This window comes from Fukomys damarensis, unplaced genomic scaffold, assembly GCF_012274545.1.
Source record: "Fukomys damarensis isolate Sample0158 unplaced genomic scaffold, DMR_v1.0_HiC HiC_scaffold_19, whole genome shotgun sequence".
NCBI lineage: Eukaryota > Metazoa > Chordata > Mammalia > Rodentia > Bathyergidae > Fukomys > Fukomys damarensis.
This window is the reverse complement of record NW_022900931.1, coordinates 34,393,911-34,413,971: the sequence shown is the minus strand read 5'-3', so window position 1 is coordinate 34,413,971 and position 20,061 is coordinate 34,393,911.

Below are 20,061 nucleotides of genomic sequence, written 5' to 3'. Positions count from 1 at the left end.
CTCCACTTCATTGAAACTGATCCTTGCTATAAAAACAATGAAGCCCAGTAATGTTTCTGTTGAATAAAATGTGAAACAACAGCATTTGATCTTAGGCCACGTAAATAAGTTTAACAAGAAACAGCTAAAACAGGCTGAGAACCTCTAACAGAAAACATACTGAGAAACCTAGCGTGTGTAAGGGAACCTATGGTATTAAGTGGGCTTTTAAAACCCATTCAAAGTACTGATTCTAGGGATTCAGGAGAAGTCCTTTCGTTGAAGGGTACGGGAGCCCAGGCATGAGGGCAGGAAGGCATCCTTCACTGCGCTGCAGAGACTGAGGCGGAAAGAAGACACTCCCACAACAACGCGGGCGGAAGCGGAAGTGACGCGTCCTCCCAAGTGGGAGGAGCCTAAGCCCCAAGTAGTCTTTCTGTCTTTGGGCGCTGCTTCACTTCCCTGCCTTCCCCGCCACTGCTCCAAGAAGGGACGCAACCGCCCAGGATTGAGAGAAGATATCTGCTAGCCTCATAGCCAGTAGGGAGTTGCTATCCAAAGTACGTGAGAAATCCAAACGATTCAATAGCGAGAAAGTGAAACAAAACACTTAAGAAAAGGGGAAGGGACCTGAATGGAAATTTCTGAAAAGAAGACAGATAAATTGTCAACAGAAAAAAAACAAAAACAAAAAACTGCTCAACATCCATAATCAGCACAAAAATTAAAATTAAAATCCCAAGGAGAAATGACCTCACATGTATCCTAATAGCTATTGTCAAAAAGCCTAAAAGTAACAATGCCGATGAGGATCCTTGTGCACCGCTACCAGACAGAATTAGTACAGCCATTATGGAAAACTATATGGAAGTTCCCCCAAAAAGACTAAAAGTGGAATCATCACAATCTAGCAATCCCAGCTCTGAGAATTTACTCACAAGAGTTGGAATCAGTCTGTTGAAGGGATAGCTATGCTCTTGTTTGGTGGAGCAGTATTCACAGCAGCTGAGTGGCAGAACCAGCCTCAGCATCCATCGCCAAATGGCCGGATTAAGAAACGATGGATATAACACAATGGAGTATTGCTCAGCCTGACGAAGAAGATCCTGTCAGTTTTGACAACATGAAGGCAACTGGTGAGCATTCTGTTATGTGGAACAAGTCAGGAACTGAAACTCAAACACTGCATGTTTTCACTTCCATCCATGTGTTATCTAAAACTGTGGAACTCCGAAAGAAATCCAGAGGATCATGAACACCTACTTTGAGAACCTGTACTCTAATAAAATGGAAAACACAGAAGAAATGAACAGATTTCTAGATACTTATGAATTACCAAAGTTGAACGAAGAAGATAAAAACATTTTAAACACCCCAATCACAATCAGTGAAATTGAAAATGTAATTAAAAACTTACCAACAAAGAAAAGCCCAGGCCCTGATGGATTCACTGCTGAATTTTACAAGACATTTAGAGAAGAACTACTACCATTACTCTTCAAACTTTTCAATGAAATTGAAAGAGAAGCTATACTTCCAAATTCATTCCTGGAAGCAAGTATCACTCTGATTCCCAAACCAGAGAAAGATACAACCAAAAAGGAGAACTACAGACCAATCTCCTTAATGAATATAGATGCAAAAATCCTTAATAAGATACTAGCAAACAGAATACAGAGGATTATTAAGAAGATCATCCATCATGACCAAGTCGGATTTATTCCAGAGATGCAAGGGTGGTTCAACATACGAAAGTCAGTGAATGTAATACATTATATTAACAAAGTCAAGGACAAAAACCATATGATCCTCTCAATAGATGCAGAAAAAGCATTTGATAAAATTCAACACCCATTCATGATAAAAACCCTGCAAAAAATTGGAATAGATGGTCTATACCTCAATTTAATAAAGGCTATTTATGAAAAACCATCAGCCAACATCATATTGAATGGCCAAAAACTGAAAACCTTCATGTTAAAATCAGGAACAAGACAAGGATGCCCACTATCGCCACTTCTCTTCAATATAGTTCTGGAAACATTAGCCACAGCAATTAGACAAGAGAAAGAAATTAAAGCAATAAAGATAGGAAAGGAAGAAGTTAAACTATCATTATTTGCTGATGATATGATACTCTACATTGAAGATCCAAAAAACTCCACCAAAAAACTTCTAGACTTAATTGACAGATTCAGTAAAGTATCTGGATACAAGGTGAATACCCAAAAATCAATAGCCTTTCTATACACAAATAACAGACAGACAGAAAGAGAAATAAGGGAAAAAATTCCTTTTACAATAGCATCCAAAAAAATGAAGTATCTAGGAATCAATCTAACAAAAGAAACAAAAGATCTCTACACTGAAAACTACAGCACTCTGAAAAAAGAAATCGAAGAGGATATAAAAAAATGGAAAGATATCCCCTGCTCCTGGGTAGGAAGAATCAACATAGTGAAAATGGCCATACTACCGAAACTGCTATATACATTCAATGCAATGCCAATTGAAATTCCAACACTATATTTCACAGAACTAGAAAAAAGAATCCAAAAATTCATTTGGAACCACAAGAGACCTAGAATAGCAAAAGCCATTATAGGCAACAGTCACATGGCACCAGGTGTAACAATTCCCAATTTGAAACTATACTACAAAGCCACTGTGATAAAATCAGCATGGTACTGGCAAAGAAATAGGCCTGAGGATCAATGGAACAGACTGGAAGACACAAAAACAAATGCAGATGTACTCAGCTACCTCATCTTCGACAAAGGAGCTCACCATCCTCAGTGGAGGAAAGATAGCCTCTTTAATAAATGGTGTTGGAAAAACTGGATATCAACCTGTCACAGATTAAAATTAGACCCTTATCTTTCGCCATGCACTAAATTAAAATCCAAATGGATTAAAGATCTAAATATTAAAACAGAAACATTAAACTTGCTGGAAAGTAAGTTAGGCAGAACTCTGGAAGACATTGGTATAGGAAAAGACTTTATGAACAAATCCTCAGTAGCACGGGAACTAGCAGAAAGAATCAACAACTGGGATCTCATCTTACTAAAAAGCTTCTGTACTTCAAAAGAAACCATTAGCAGAACTAAGAGACAATCTACAATGTGGGAAAAAATTTTTACCAGCTGTACCTCAGACAAAGGACTATTATCAAGGATATATAAAGAACTCAAAACAATCAGTCCCCCCAAATATAAAGACCCGATCCAAAAATGGGCATCCGAAATGAACAGACATTTCTCATACAAAGAAGTGAAAGCAGCAAGAAAATATATGAAAAAATGTTCCACATCACTGGTCATTCGAGAGATGCAGATGAAAACAACACTGAGATTCCACCTCACCCCACAAAGAATGGCTGCTATCAAGAAATCACACAATAACAAATGTTGGCGGGGTTGTGGGGAGAAAGGAACCCTCCTCCATTGTTGGTGGGAGTGCAGACTAGTGCAACCACTATGGAAATCAATATGGAGATACCTCAAAGAGCTTGGACTGGAGGTTCCATTTGACCCAGCCATCCCTCTGTTGGGTATCTTTCCAAGAGAACTAAAAGAATCATATCACAGAGAAGTATGTGCACCCATGTTTATAGCGGCACAGTTTGTAATAGCTAAATCTTGGAAACAACCTATTTGCCCATCCGTTGGAAACTGGATAAAGAAGTTGTGGTTTTTCTATAAAATGGAATATTACTCAGCCATAAAGAGCGAGAGAATAGATTCATTCATAGGAAAATGGATACATATTGAAGATATACTCCTAAGTGAAATAAATAAGTCCCACATGTGTAAATACCAAATAGTTTCCCTGGTGTGAATATTCTGCAACAATGCATAAGATTCTAATAAGATTACTGACATTTAGAAATGGGAGGAAAGGAGCTAAAGGTGTAGGGAAGGTGTGATACGTAGGGGAAGAACAAAAAGGGAAAAGAAAAAAATGTGAGAGAATGAAAAGATGAAAATAAAGTGTTTGTAGATGGGGAGGGGAGGAGGGGGTGAAGGGAGGGCAGAGGTAAGGGGAAAAAAATGAGAATCAAGACTTGCCATGTAAAGGTACATGATCCCAACAATGAATGTAACTGTACTGTATCCCTAAATGTACCAATAAACTCAATTAAAAAAAAAAACTGTGGAACTCGTGGAAACACAGTAAAATGGTTGTTACAGAGATTGGGAGACGGGGAGAATGAGCTACCCTTGTACAAAATCTCTCAGATGAAAGCTATAAAAATACAGTTTTTAAAGACTGCTCTGTGTGGTGTAAGAGAATGTTGCACATTTCACAAAGAGGGGATTTCAAATATTTTTAGTGTAAGAGTTTTCTTTGACATGGTGGATATATTACCTAACTTTTTTCAATCATTTCATGATGTATTTATAAGACTGGGGATTACTTTACATTGCAGAAATGTATGCAATTGTAAATTGTCAGTTTTTAGTAAAAATTAAAAACAAAAAGATGCCAAGGTACTTGCCACAGTTCAAATGGCTCCTGCAATCACCCTTTGTGGGAGCCGATTTAAATGAAAAAGTTCCCTTTGACGCACACACAGAACTTTAATTTTTTGAGGGGAGTACCGGGGATCAAACTTGGGACTTTGTGCTTGTGAGGCAGGTGGCGGTGGAACCACTGAGCTAAATTCCCGGCCCCTAAGAATTTTAAGAGAAACTGAAATGTACCTGGCAGAACCTGGCGGTGTGCTGATTATCAGTGTCCGACAGACACAAGATTGAAACGTGTGGGAAAAGACATCTTTAAAGTCTCAGCACTGGAAACCAAGAGGGGGCATAAAGTAAGTCCAGGTGGAAACAAATCAGTTTATGTGGTGCAGGAGAGCGTCTGCATGTTTTCCAGAGACCAAAAAAGAGAGAAATTAGGAAAGAAAGGAGCAAGGTCCATGAACTCCGGCGTGACAGGACTGGACGAGCGGAGCCGCCATTCGCTGCCATCTTCCTCTGGTGCTGTCTTTTCCACAGGCCCGCAACGAAATCAACACCAAGTTACCAAGTGGGAAGATGCCCTCTCTGGGTTCGTATATCTGCACACTTTACTTCTCTGGGAGGCCGCCGTGGCCGCTCTCACTAAGTCAGTCCTCCTGTTAGAGTTTGTCACACGCCCCGAGGTCGCCCTGCATGGCTCTGCTGTGGGACAGCGTGTGGAGAGAGCTTGGCTTTCTGTCCACTCCGCCTCCAGGCCACATGGAGGTAGCCACGTGGGTGTCAGTTCCTGCTCTCTGTGGCTTTCGGTCACCTGTGCGGCGCCTGGTTCGTTCCTCACTGATTCATTCCTTCGTTCGCATTTGCTGTGCTCCTTCCATGGAACAGGCAGGAGCTGCGGCAGGCCCTGGAGATACCATGCAGAGCAAGGCAGAGAAGGCCTCTCCTCTCTCTTGATGTTTAAATTCTGGGGCCAACAAAATGTATGAGTGGACAATTAAGTGAGGGAGGTAGCTAGGGATACTGTTACGTTCTGTGAAGAAAGTGAACGAAGGTGCTGCGTTTCAGAATGCAGGCCTGGGTGAGAGTTGGTGGGAAGCCTTCAGACGAGTTGTCAGAGAAACCTCATGGGGGTGACGCACGAGCTGAGGTGGGGGACAGGATGTGGCCGGCTCCGCAGAGATTCCACACGCTGCTCCTGTCTAAGGCAGAGAAAGCTCGTCCACGGGATGGGAGGCACCACCAGGGGCTACATGGACGAGAGGCAGGAAATGAGGCTGGAAAGAAAGGCAGGACCCATCATGTGGCCAACGCAGGCTCTGGCCAGAAGACTGGGGTTTTTCCCAGCTCATGGGAAGTCACCCGAAAGGCGGAAGTGAACGGGGTGGGGGTCTGACCTCACCGCCACTTTTAAAAGATCGCTGCCCCTTGTGTAGAGGAGTGGATGGGGCTACAGGGTGAAGCCCAGGGGTGTCCTGGTTCATGGGTTGAAAACTCACAATAGCAAAGCTGCCGCTATTAGCAGGGCCTCTCACGGGATCTCTGCAAGGCAACCACTTCCGTTGGGGGAGCTAAGAAGCAAGTTATACAGAATTCCTGGGGACCAGAGCAATCCTTCAGGGATCTGAGATCCAGACTCGGTGAATGGGTTGAGGCATTTGGTGTTGCCCCTTCTGCTCATATTCTTAGGTTTGTTTTAAATTTCAGAAATTACAGTATTTCTCCAACTGAATTATTTCTCACAATTCCACCTCTCCAGGAGGCAACAAGTGACCTGAGGCATGCTGTGTAGCTCTGGGCACCTGCTCTCCATGTAAGAGGCCACATTCTAGGGGATCCACATGTCACAAAAGTGTAAAGGAAGCAGGAAGGGAGCAGCCCAGAATTCTGCGCTGGTTTCAGAGTATACCTGGATTGTAAAAATGATGCTCGAGTTTATTACATCCCGCTGCGCAGGGTGAGCACCTACGCCTCCTGCTGGACACTCAAGCCCTGGGCTGATTCCATGTTTCACAACCACTTCTCCCATCAGACTGGCTTCTGGTTTAATTATGCAAAAAAATAAAAAGCTGTGCATTAGCAGAAAAGCACACAAGGGCCCCCACCTTTCTGTGTCTGAATGAACCTGTCCAGATGAGGAGCTGTGTGCATTTTTCTGCTTTGCAAAATCAATGTGATTTCTCACTTACTGAGCCAATAGTGGCATCCCAGCCAAATCAGTCCACTGCTATCTTTTTAAAACCTTTAATTATGAAGCATTCTTGTTTTCCCGAAATGTCTTGAAAAAGTTATTTCCAGGCTAACACTCTGCTTGCCAGCTTTTATTAAGAAGCACATTTTTACATATTCACTTCAATTCTCTGGAAGAGAAAAGGTCCAAGAAAACGTAAATACAGCAGTGGCCAAGGTTATCATCCATCCATCCAACCCTTGATTACAGCAGCACCACTCAAGCACCACCTTGTGGGAGGTAGCATGGGCCACACTCTCTATGAAAAGGGACTCTTGTTGCCCTTGAGGGTTTAAAATTCAAAAAGAAAGGTTTTCAAAGCCAGCAGAAAGCGAAAAACCAATCTAAGTGCATCCATGTAACACAAGAGTGTCAGAATTCATAATTCGGGGTTATAAATCTTTTTGCATTGGAGCAAAAATAAATAAGCTCATGCAAGCACAAACCTAAAGACAGCAGGCGCGCACACACTCCAAGTGTCAGCTTTAATTTATTTTTCACTTGGAAAGGAGAGACTTGAAGTTGGCTGCCAGTCTGGAGGGAACCTCCTCGACTCTTCTTCTGGCCCAGACAAAAGTCTGAATGTTGTAGGGACAAATCTAAAGAAGAACTCAGGAAGCTCTGACTTCTTACACCGAAAGAGAGTTCTTTTGGAAGGTGGGGCCAAAAAGACAGAACAAATCTCTTCTATAGAAATCTCTTTCATATAATCTAAAGTGCTTGGCACATTAAAACCAAATACCAGCCCCTCCCCCAGAAAAAAGAAAAAATAAATAAAAGTCGGACTTACTGCAGGCTGTTTGATACATCTGGAGGAAATTTAGAAAAGACATCCACAAACTATTTCAACTGCATTGAGGATTTTGTCAGAACAATAAAGATAAGTATATAAATGTGTACACGATTATTCACACAATTCTAAGTGTGGAAGTTGAAGTACATAATCATTTCCCTTGGTGAGGGGAAGAACATTACTATAGCATTAAAATCGGAAGGGATCAATAGTAATGGAATTTCCTGAGAGCTGCTCATGAAAAAAGATCAATGAAAGCAGTACCTACGGAAATGATTACCTGTCATTTTATTCAGTGGTATTTCAAATAAACTTTTCCCTTCTCTTGTGTTGTCACACATTCTGAGGCGTAAAATAGAGAGCTTCAAATCTGTAGAAGATCCAGTCTAGGGAAATTCTGGGACTCTAAGAAGACAGACCCCGCTACAACCTTTCAACCCTGGAGTCCCGTTGGGAAGTTTCTGGGCTCTGTCAACGCTGCATATGTGAGCTGCCTCTCTCTCAGGTCGTCCAGGATTCGGGCTGGAGCTTAATCGCCAGATTCCTGGAGTCACCCCTGAGTTTTGATGTCCCATTTTTCCTTGTCTTTAAAATAGCACTTCTTTCCTACCAAATCACTTTTATATTTAAGATAAAATAAGACGTGGAAAGAATTTTTAAAGCACGAAGTACCTTAAATACACAAGCGACCTGCTGCCTAATTACTCTAGGCAGTCCAGCGTGGAGGGTGCAGAGGAGGTCCTCACCCTCTTTCAGGGCATAGCCAGCTTTCCACAGTTCCCCTAAAGGCCAATTAGGATGGAAGGCGGGACGTGGAGAGCAGAGCAGGTGACCACTCAGATGTACACGCGGCTCGCTGACTGCGGGAACTGGAGACCCTGATGGGACCTGCCAATTAGTTTTCTAGGTAAGAAACTCAGAGGACCCTGACTTGCCAGAATTGTAGCCCGCTTTTCCAATCTCTGTCTTCCATTGTTAAGAAGGTTAGAGGATTGATTCCCACTCAGAATTATCATTCAGAATTATCGTTCTATCATTTCGGAAGACAAAGTCCCTCAACTTAACCTGAGAGTGCCAAGGCCCATGAAGGATCAGATGCTCAAGGCACAGTCTGGCCATGGCAATTGGGGGCTCCCAAGAGGGGATCTTCAAGAACTGACAGTTGACAGAAACGTTTGTGAGCTCTTCACACACAGCTCTTAAAGATGGACCAGAGGTCTACACATGCAAAATTGGGGCTCCTCCCCCTGTCACCAGCCACCCCTCCACCAGCACTTGAGCTCTCATCCACTGAGGGTCTTTACCTCACAGGAGAATCCTGGTGCTATGTCATTTGTCCAGTGCAGTCAGTTCTCCACATCTGCGAGTTCCACATAGTGGATCCAACCAACCTCAGATTGAAAATAGTTGAAATAGAAATTAATCTATAATGAACATATTCAGGCTTTTTTCTTATAATCTAGTTCTAAAAAACAACTATTTGTGTAGGACTTGCATTGTATTAGGTATTACCTTTGGCTTGGAAATGGTCTGTCTCCCCAAAGGGTTATGTGTTAGAAGCTTGGTCCAATTGCGGGGATGTTAAAAGGTGGAGAGACCTTGAAGAGGGGTCGGCTGAGGGGGTCGTTAGCTACCAGAAGTGCTGCCCTCAGAAAGAATTAAAGTAGTCCTCTTGGGGTCCCAGTTAAAGGGTTATTATAAAACCAAGACTGGACCCTCCTGCTACGTCAGCCTTCCTGTCTCACCAGTGACCTCTTTCACACACATACTCTATCCTGTTGCCATAAGATGTGAGGCCCTTGCCAAACCAACACCACGCCATTTGGACTTTGAGCCTCAGGAACTATGAGTGAAATAAGGTTTTATTTATAAATCACCTGGTTTCAGATATTTTATCATAGCAACAGAAAATGCACTAATACTCTGGAGAGGATTTAGTGTATAGAGAATTGCATAGGTTATATTCAAATGTACCATTTTATGTAAAGGACTTGAGCTTCTATGAACCTTGGGCTTGGACTAGCACATTGTTCTTCTAGAGAATCCCACTGGTGGAAGTCACAAGGCTGATCCCAATTCAGTGGGGAAGTAGACTCCACCTCTCGGTGTGAGGAACTTGCTTCCAAGTCACACTGCAAAGTTTGTGAATCCAGGAAGAGGCAGAGAATTAGGGCCATTTTAATAATATGCTGACTACATACCTTTTCCTAAAGGGATAGAGCACGAAGCTTAAATGGTCTCATTGGAAAGAAACAGTAACTATTTCTACATTCAGTCCAGCTGATTTCCCTGTGGCACCTCAGAGGTAAGGAGTGATCAGCCCACGGAAAATGACAAAATAAAAATGGGTCTATATTGTTTTTTTCAGGGGGATAATCTGGAATATGTCTCCAAGTAACTAAAAGTCGTTTCATTAACAAGGCAATGTCATAAATAAAAAGGAAAGAAAGAAAATATATTAACCTTTCACCTTAATTGCAAGTTTAAAATTTTGGAATTTTTCCTATCTGGCCTTAAAGAAAAGGAGCTTTACCAGAGGACAGAATGGACTTCTTGTGATCTCTGGAGTCAGGGAGAGATTTCCAGCTCCTTGATAGCTGGCACATTCAGAGTCTGTACAGCTTCCTGAAACCATAGACCTGGTGGGCTTTAATATTGACTTCCACTCTGTTAACATGCCTATTTATCCCTTGCTGTTTGCATCCAATCTGATCACTTTTTGGAGTCTACACATTGTAACCATCTAGGTACTTACTGGATTTGAAAGCCAGGGTTGGGAATGGTCCTGCCAAAGCCCGGTGAAGTCAAAGTCAGGAAAACCTGGACTGGGTAAAGAGGCTCCCCGGGAGCCATTCTGCCTGAAACCAGGGCCTGGGTCACTTCCAGTACCCGTGGGAGGTAGCTATCTCCTATGGGAAGTACAAGTCCCAGTGGACTGGCCCTGTGGTGAATGAATTATTGGCAAAATTTTCATATCCATGAGGCCCATGGCCGTGAGACTCTGTAGTTCTTCTGTCTAGAGATGAAATGTTCTCCTCCCTTTGACTGGGCTCTGTCGTGTGACTTGCATGTGTAGCAGTGTGGCAGCCACAGTGGAGATTTGCTCCCTTAAGTCTCTGTCTGAGAAGAACTCGCCCTAGCAACCTGCCCCACAATCCCAGGAAACAAGAAGAGCCTGGTACCTAGTCAGCCAAACTTTGATGCCAACCTGCCCTAGCTGATCAGCAGATGCATGATTTGGAATAAAAGTGTGTTTTAAAACCCCTGACTTTTAGTGCACAAAGTGTGTTATGTGCTATCTTGTGGCAGTGGTGCACTGGTATAAGTCCCACTGAAAGTAGAACAGGTTATGAACTACAAGTGGAGCCTGATGTTGGGCGCATATTACAGGGTCTCTTTTTACACCTGCAATAGTTGAAAATTAGCTCTTATCCATGTGTTTTGATTGGCCTTCTTTGATGCTCAGTTTGCATCCCAAATTCCCTCAACAACTGAGATATCAAATATAAACTGAGTAGAAGAAAAGTAGATATTTCAGTCAAAGTTATTTTTTCACTTGCATGCCACCCCCAAATAGATTAAAAGCCCTCATACAACCATCATGCAGGTTCCACGATTATCAGCATTTTACAGAATTTGTTGCTGCTATCCCAGTTTCTTGGAAACTGTATATTTTAAATTCCATACGTGCTGGAACATGCTCTGGGTAAGTTCTGAGAGTCTAAACTGGAGAATATCTCCCTTGCAGGTGTTCTTAAATTTGTGTTCAAGGAAGTCTGTGTATCTGTAGAAGCTCATGGGAACATTCACGTGTGTAAACACATCTGTGGAGAAGGCACAGTTTGCGTCAGATCCAGGAGACAAGATGCAGGCCTCTGCAGGAAGAACATCGGCCGTTCTTGCCTGTTCTCTCCCAGCGTCACCAAATACCAGCATCGCACTCTTTCTGCAAGCAGAGGAAAGCCCAGGATGACAAAGGATCGGGTCTCCTGAGCCTAGGGAAAACCTGAACTCTCCAGATGGCTGGAATCTTTGATTTGCATGTGTAGGCACAGAAAGAAGACCAAATGTCAGCTTTAATTTTGCAGTACCGGAAGTCACATCCTGTAAATGATCAGGGCGAAACACTCGACCTTTTGCTGAACATATCTTGGATGACTTAAAGGCTCAAGGTCCAAATCTCACCTGTCTAACAGCTTCGGATGTGTCTGCCAGCCCTGCCTCCTTGGCCTGAAGAGGGCATTCTTGGACCATGCATACTGAGCCTAGATCAGTGGTTCTTACATTTTAGAGAATACACAAATTGCCCGGAAGCCTTTAAAGTCCAGATTTCTGGGTCCCATTCCAGACCTCCTGAACTGGGTGGAGCCTCTGTGAAATCTGGCTTTTCAATGAACTTGGTGCCACTTGTCTAAAGACCACACTCAGAGATGCTTTGGCCGAGGGACCTCCCCACTCCTGAGTTATAGCAACCAACAGAAGCTGAAAGTAAGCCCTCCTTTCTTGAATTCGTATTTCCTTTCAGTCTGTAAAAGGTGTTTGGAAAACAAACAAAACACTTCTGAAGTCTCTACCAGCCTGGAGATCTGCACTTCTGCCTGGTTTCCTTCAGGCCCTGTGCACCTCCACTAAATTTGTAGGACTGCTGTTCTTTGGGGTTGGTAACACTTTTGGTTCTGGGAATTTTCATCAACTCAGAGCGAGGAAAGCAGGGCCAGAGTGTGAGGCCACCAGGAGCTACTCAAGTTCTACGGGACACGGATGGGGACACTGTTTGACTTTCTAAACTTGTCTTTCCCTGGAGAAAAGTCACCTAAGCAATGGGGACTCCAGAAGTTATCTTCAAATACAAAAAGAACATAAGGAGGGGTACAGAGCTGAGGGACAGCAAATACAGCTGCCCGCCCTCTCCGCGCTCAGCTCAAGGCCACTCCTGAAATATGGGTTTCATTAATGGCTCAAGGACAATATTTCGCAGAGTTATAAGTTCAAGATGTTATTGAAAAACCCATAGAGTGCTTTTAATCCCCTCCCCCTCCCCCAAGGGCTTTCTTAGATGATTTAAGAAAACAAAAAACCCCCTTTTAACCTGGCTCCACTCGAGTGGTCATATTTCTAAGGGTCTGGGGCAGGGCACGCTGGGGACAGCGAAACCCAAAACGCTTTGGGAGAAGGGTGGTGCCGCTTCCTCTGCCTTTTGGGGGAGAGGGGGAAGTGCTGTAACCCGGCTGAGTACAAAAGCAGACCGTGTGGGTGGCCCCCGGGAGGGCACCTGTTTTGCTACTAAATGCAGGATCACAAACACAATTTTTTCCGTAACACTATCCTGTGTGAAGTGCTGCCAGCATGGCAAAGCCGAGGGAATTTCTAGAAAAATGTGAGCGAGATCTCACAAGGTCCTCAGAGAGTGACCCTGGCAGGAGCCACTGCACTGAATGGCTAAGTCGCGGGACGGTCTTCTTCCCAGGTGTGCGCTACGCCACGGGGCGGCTGCTGTTCGCTGGTGGGCATCCGGGAGCTTCTCTTTTTTTCTGTTCCATGATGCCACAAATGTGTGTGTGTGTGTGTGTGTGTGTGTGTGTGTGTGTGCGCTCCCATGCCTTTATTTCCAGAAGGTGAATTGCTAGAATTACTGATGAGTTAAGAATGCACTTTTGATGTTTTAATAAATATTCCCATGTTATTTTTAATTATGCAAATAAGACTGAAATCCTACAAGCAGTAATACAAGTGCTCGTTTTTCCACAATTCTGTGAGTACTGCGTACTTTTTTTCTTTTAAACTAATTTTCTACCACTCTCATGGACATAAAATGGTCTTAATGCTGCTTCCATTTGTATTTCTGTGTGTCAGGTGGAACACTTTGTATGATTAGGGGTCATTTCACATGCATTTTCCCTTCTGTGAATTTTTATTCACACCCTTTGTTGTATTTGGTTATCTTTTACTTTTGAATTTGTAGATGTTGAATAACATTAACACTTTGTCTTTCACATATGTTAAAATATGGTTTCTTTTTCCTTCCAGACTTGTTTGTCTTTTAGCTCATCCTTTGAAATACAGAAGTATTTATTTATTTATATTATTATTATTGTTGTTATTTTGGTACTGGGGATCGAACTCAGGTCCTTGTAATTGTGAGGCAGGCAGTGGAACCATTAAGCTAAATCCCCAGCCAGGGTTTTTAAATTTTTAGGTAGCCACTCTTAATGGGTTCTGGTTTCTAAACCCACCCACAGTCATAAAATGCATATGTTAAATTTTCTTTCAAAATATGGACAATTTAAAAGTTCAAGAACTTTAAATCATCCATCTTAAACTGGGATTTTGTGTATATGGTGTGAGGTTTGGGATAAAGACATCTAAAAACAGATTGCTGCATCCTGTGCTGAAATGAAGTGCCATTGCTGTCATATAGTAGATCTCCATGGATTTATTCTGAAACTCTCTACTTCTGTTTTTATTGCTATGTCTGACACATTATTTTGTTTATAATACTCTCATAGGAAATTTTAATGTTCTTTTGTTCTATAATTATGTGCAATTCCGACATCTTATTTTTACGTGAAACTTTGAAAATATTTTATCTATTAAAACATTACCCAGGGCTGGGGATTTAGCTCAGTGGTTCTGCCATCTGCCTTGCAAGCATGAGGACCTGAGTTCAATCCCCAGTAGCAAAACAATAAATAAATAAAAATAAAAAATAAAACATTACCCATTGGAATTCTGATTGAAATTATATCTAATGTTAAATCTTCCTGTTACGGTTCATATCTAGATGTCTCCCTAAAGCATCATAGTTTAGGTGGGGCTTTTGAGAACTAATTGGATTGTGGGGTATGATGCACATGTGTGGATTGGTCCACTGATGAATTTGTAGCTGAATGTGATGTTGGGAGGTAAAGCCTGGTTGGAGGAGATGGGTCACTGGGGGCGTGGCCTGGAAGGGTCAAGCTTCCTCCTCCTCCCTTGATCTCTCCCTGCTTCCTGCTGCCATGCCATGAGCAATTTCTCCTCTGTGACACCCCTCTGCCTTGCCGCCCTGCCTTGGAGCCAGATGACATTGGACCGAACCCTCTACAAACTATGAGCCAAAATGAATCTTTCCTCCTTGGAGTTGTGTGTGTTGGGTATTGTATCTCAGTAATGAGAAAGTAAGATACTCTCATCAGAAACATGGTAGATTTCCCTTTATTTAAATTTTATTTAGTATTCTTTGAGAAGATTTTATAAATATTGTCATTTGGATTCTTAGTCCACAGTCAGGATAGTGTTGCAAAAATAAAGGAAATTTTGCCATGTAGTTTTTGTTATTTGAAGATTCTGTATTTGAAATTCACCTACTCGATAAAGTGGATTTATAACTCCAAATCATGTTTACCACATGATGTCAGTCATTCACAGATATATCAGAATGGGGGAAACATTTACATCACCTGATGGACACCTTCCCAGATAAGGCTGAATAAAGCAGTGTCCTGCCTTTCAGCTTTTGTCATATACACAAGTGTCCTTTTCACAGCATACTTCATGCTGTGGTTTTTACATCTTTGTGCTTTTTGTTAGTGATTTTGCTGATTAAGATGACCCCAAACATAGAGCTGAGGTGCTCTTCAAGGGTTTCTCAGCCCAAGAAGGCTGTGATGTGTGTTTTATGGGAAAACACACAGGTTAGAGATGCCTCAGTCTTGCCTGAGTTATAGACATGAGTTGGTTGTGACTACAGTGTTACTGAACCAACAGCAAACAGTAAAATGTTATCTCTAAAAGAAAATATGCATCAGATAAAACATGTTGTAACCAGGCAGGGTGATATACGCCTCAAGTAGCTGAGGCAGGAGGATTTCCATGAGTTCAAGGCCAGCCTGACTACATAGCAAGACCCTGTCTCAAAGAAAGACAAAACATGTGACCAGAAATTTACAGGATCTTAATCCTGCATTTTCCTAGGAGCAATGGTTCAGTTATTGCTAACTCAGTATTTGTGACAATTTTATAGAAAAAAACTACTGCAAATAATAAGAGCCAGCTATAAATCTAGCTATCTGTATATCACATTTTGATATTAAGATTATGCTAACACTGTAAAATTAATTAGTAAACCTTCTATCTGGTTAAGAATAGTTTAAATGCACAGATGCCTTTCTTTGAGTCAATCTGAACTCAATGATGGAAAATTTGTTCCCTGATGCCAACCCAATTATATCCAGCCATATTATCAGAGGTGCTTGATGATATTAACACTGTGTCTCCAATACTGTGTTTACATCAAGTTATTGCTTATTTATTTAAATAGCACATAATAAAGATGCATCAAATTGGAACACAACTCCCCGTTATGAATTTACTCCTGAGAAATAAAAATTTAAAGATTAAATCCCAAAGAGGCCAAAATAAAAAATGCTCAAGTCCAAGAGATACAATATGAAGCCCTGTCCTTATGAATTGAAAGTCTAGTACTTGTCCCCCGGCCCCATGCCTGGATGTGATCCGCGTCTCTAGAGCCCTCGGTCCTATGGAGGGAGATCGCTGAGTAGCTGCACACTGGAAGGCTGGAGTTCATTCTGGACCACAGATGGTGGATTTTCCCTCCTACGCTCTGCCTTCCCAAAGCTCAAAGTGTTAGAAGAATGTAAGAAGAGCCTTTCACCTACCGATTTTTGAAATAAACCAATTTTTAAACTCTAAGGACAATTATCCCAGATAAAATTAGGTTCCTAGAATCCAGTGCACGCTGTTGACAAAATCCTAAGCAAAAATTCACTGAAGTCTGAAAAGAGGAGCGAAGCCTTGATTCAATTCACCAAGTTTATCATTAGTCTATATGAGTTGTCCAGGGCCTGCAACTGGGGAATCAGCCTCCATTAGAAGAAATCTCCCATAAGAAGTCAAATTTAGCCACATGCACTAATGTACCTGAGAGATGAGCTATATACACACTGAATCCATTTCAGAAAGTGGCGCTTTTTAAAAATGCTACGTTTGCACTGATGTTTTTATAATGGTGCAGCTGCAGCCACAAAGTCTGATTCAAGGATCCTTCATTTCCCTTCAGAATAGTCAACAGTCCTCACTTCTTACTTTCCCTCCGATGCTGTATTTCTGGCAACAAATGTGGCCCTGAATGTGCTTCTGTCCGGGGACATACTTGGCAGTCTCGTGTGGACAGGCATTGTCACTGCTGTGATACAGCGGTACTTGTACAGAAACCTGTGCAACTTGCTGTCCATAGGTGGTTTACCTTTCATTCCCCGTTTATTAAAAGTTCTTTTAGATTTTAGATCAAAGATCAAGGCCACAGTGGGAGACAGCCTAGTGCAGGCCAGTTACTCTGGAGAGAGGCCTGCTCCTCAGTACAATATGCTGCACAATTTAGGTTCCGGCTACCTAAAGCTACTTTAAAAGCATCCATCAATCTAATATTGGGTGGCCAGAAAAAGCATAGCACATCCAGTTAAGTCTAAATTTCAGATAAACAACAAGCACTTTTTAGGACTATATGTTCCAAATATTGCATGAGAAACACTTAAACTAAAAAAATGGTTTGTGTTTCTCTGAAATTCAAATTTAATCGAGCACCCTGTATTTTTATCTGCTTAGTGTAGCAGCCCTAATCTCAAGGTGATTTGAAATGCCCGGTGGGGGCGAGTCTTCAGCCTGAGAGCGATGGCGAAGCGGCTGACCTCATCACGCTTCCCTCCTTGCCCCTGAATGGTAAATAACACTGCGAGCATCTGATATGGTGCTGCTCATCTAGAAGTCACGTTCATCCAGAACCTCCCTGTGCTCACGGAGTAGGCAGAACCTAGGGTCCTTGCAGTTTAAAAGTGGTGAATATTATGGTACCTGTCAGTGCCTGAGGAGCAAGTGTGATTCTTTTCTACACGCACCTGTTCCAGGGAGAATTAAAGCCGCGCTTCCGTTGTGTCTGTCTTAAGCCTCTCCCCTCGGGGCAGCCTGTACACTTCCCAACAGCAACTGCTCTCGAGCCGTCACAACCAGAAAGACATTGTGCAAGTGTCTGTCTAGATAAAAACTATCCCATGTCTATGAATAAAAAAAACCACTCAAATGTAGAAACCTACCACAGGGCAATGTAGGCTCTTGAGAACTTGAGTTTTAAACTTTCCCCATCAACTATATTGACAGTGACCTATCGGAACATCTGAAGTCAAAACTACAAGTTGGGAGAGGAAAAAGTACCGATTTGTTATGGAAAAAATAAAAAGTTATATATATACTTCAAACCAATAGAAGGAAATATAGTTTGGAGCCTATATTCTTGTAAAAGTTGAAAAGATTTGCAGTACATGGTATTATTAAAAGTTTGAAAAATGGGTATTTTCATATCGTTTTGGCTAGTGTGAGTTGCTATGATCTTGTTAGACCAAGGGTCCCCAGTCTTTTCAGTACCAGGGCTGGTACTGGTACTGGTTTCATGGCTCTAGTCCCTTTCAGCCAGTGGGAAACAGCTCGTCTGTGTCTTAGGAGGCAGGCCCACCGACCTGGGTCCACTGCAGATCCTGAAGCAACCTTGTGACTTGGCTCCAGCCCAGAAGTGATCCAGTGGGAGACACGCTCATCTTTGCCACTTCAGGCAAAGCAGTGGACCTCATTCCAACTGCAAATCTAAATCACCTGAGTACCTCAATTCCAGCTCAATTCAGCCATGGTCCAAGAGCACTTCTGCCTTCCCAGACACCAGGGAAGAGGCATTCTTGTCCATAATCCATGAGGCAGTTCTTCAGATCTCATGCCTACCTATGGCACCAAGAGCAGTCTTGTGATAGTTTCTCTCAGTTGCAGCCTGGGGTCAGTCCTACTTATCTAGAGCTCTACTCGGTGACCCAGAGGAAACCATACCCATCTGTGTACCTAGTAATAGGTCCACTATCTGTAGGCCCAACTGTGAACCCTAAAATGGATCTTTGTCTCAGTGTCAGCCCTAATAACCAAGCTCCTAAAGGTACTCCTATCTTTTCAGGGACCAGGCAGGAGCCACACCTGCCTTGCCCCTGGTAAGAAGGCTGCCAACAATGGAGTCCAGCAGTACCTGCATGACATTGATACAACTCCATTGGACTATGATTCAAGTGAAAATACCATCAGCCCTGGGATGCAATGAGAGAAGGTATTGAACTGCTGAAGTCACTCTGTAAATACTGAGCAAGGTATCTGCTCCTTGAAATGCACAGACAGTAGAACAAAGCTTCTAGGCAAACATGATACCACCAGAGGAAACTAACAAAGTCCCAGTATCTGACCACAGACAAAAGTTAACACAGAAATTATATGTCAAAGAATTCAAAACGTTAAAAATACTCAATGGTGTCAGAGAGCACAGACAACTAAGCAAATCAGGAAAATAAACCATTAATAAAATTAGAAGCTTACTAAAGACACAGAAAGCATAAAAATGACCAAGCAGAAATGCTAGAGATAAATAATCTCTAGTGACAGAAGTGAAAAACTCAATAGAGAGTTTCAACAGCAGGCTTGATCCACAGAAGAATCAGAGAACCCAAGGGCAGGTTATTTGAAATTACTAATCAGATGGCGGGGGGAGGAAAACATAAAAGAAAAGGAAAGGAAGGGAGGGAGGGAAAAGAAAAAAGAAGGCATATGAGACCTATTTATGAAACACCATTAAATGAATGAACAGAAAGATCATGAGATTCCAAGAAGGAGAAATGAAAAATACAAAGGGAAAGACGTCTTATTTAAAGAAGCAATGGCTGTAAACTTCTCAAATGTTGGAAGGGATATGAACATTCAGTTTCATGAAGCTCAAAAATCCCGAACAAGATTGACCCAAAGGATATTATACTAAACACACTATAATCATACTGTCAAAAGTCAAAGACAAAGAGGGGCTGGAGTGTACCTCAGTGGTAGAGTGCTTGCCTGGCATGTGCAAAACCTAACAGTGCAAAAACAGAAGTGAAAAAGAGAGTCAAAGCAAAGAGAATTAAGAGAGCAGCAAAAGAAATAACTTGTTACATACAAGGAAATCTTCATAAAGCTATAAGCATATTTCTCAGTAGAGCAGTAAGAAATAGAAAGATATATTCAAAGTACTTAAAGAACATCCCAACCACGAATAATATACCTGTCCAAGCTATTATTCAGAAGTGAGAGATACAGACTATTTCAGACAAATAAAAGGAGAACATTATTATTATTCAATCTGCCTTACATGAAGTATTAAAGGCAGTTCTTCAAATTGAAAGAAAAGGATACTAATTAACAATATGAAAATATACAAACACATTGCCTTAGTAAGTTTCATGCCATTATAACAGAATACCACAGAATGAGTAATCTGTAATGTATAAAAATTTATTTGGCCCATGGCTTTGGAGGCTGGAGAGTCCAAGTTTAATGAGCCTGACCCTTCTTGCTGTGCATTATAACATCACAGATGCCATCATAGGGATGTGAGAGAGAGAGCGATCAGGGGAGGGGGCCAAACTCACCTTTATGAAAAATCTACACTAAGAATAAGAAACCCACTTCTGTGATATTGACATTGATCCCTTCACCACTAAAAGTCCTAACCAGAAGAATTATGCAGGAAATAGAACAGAAGCAGC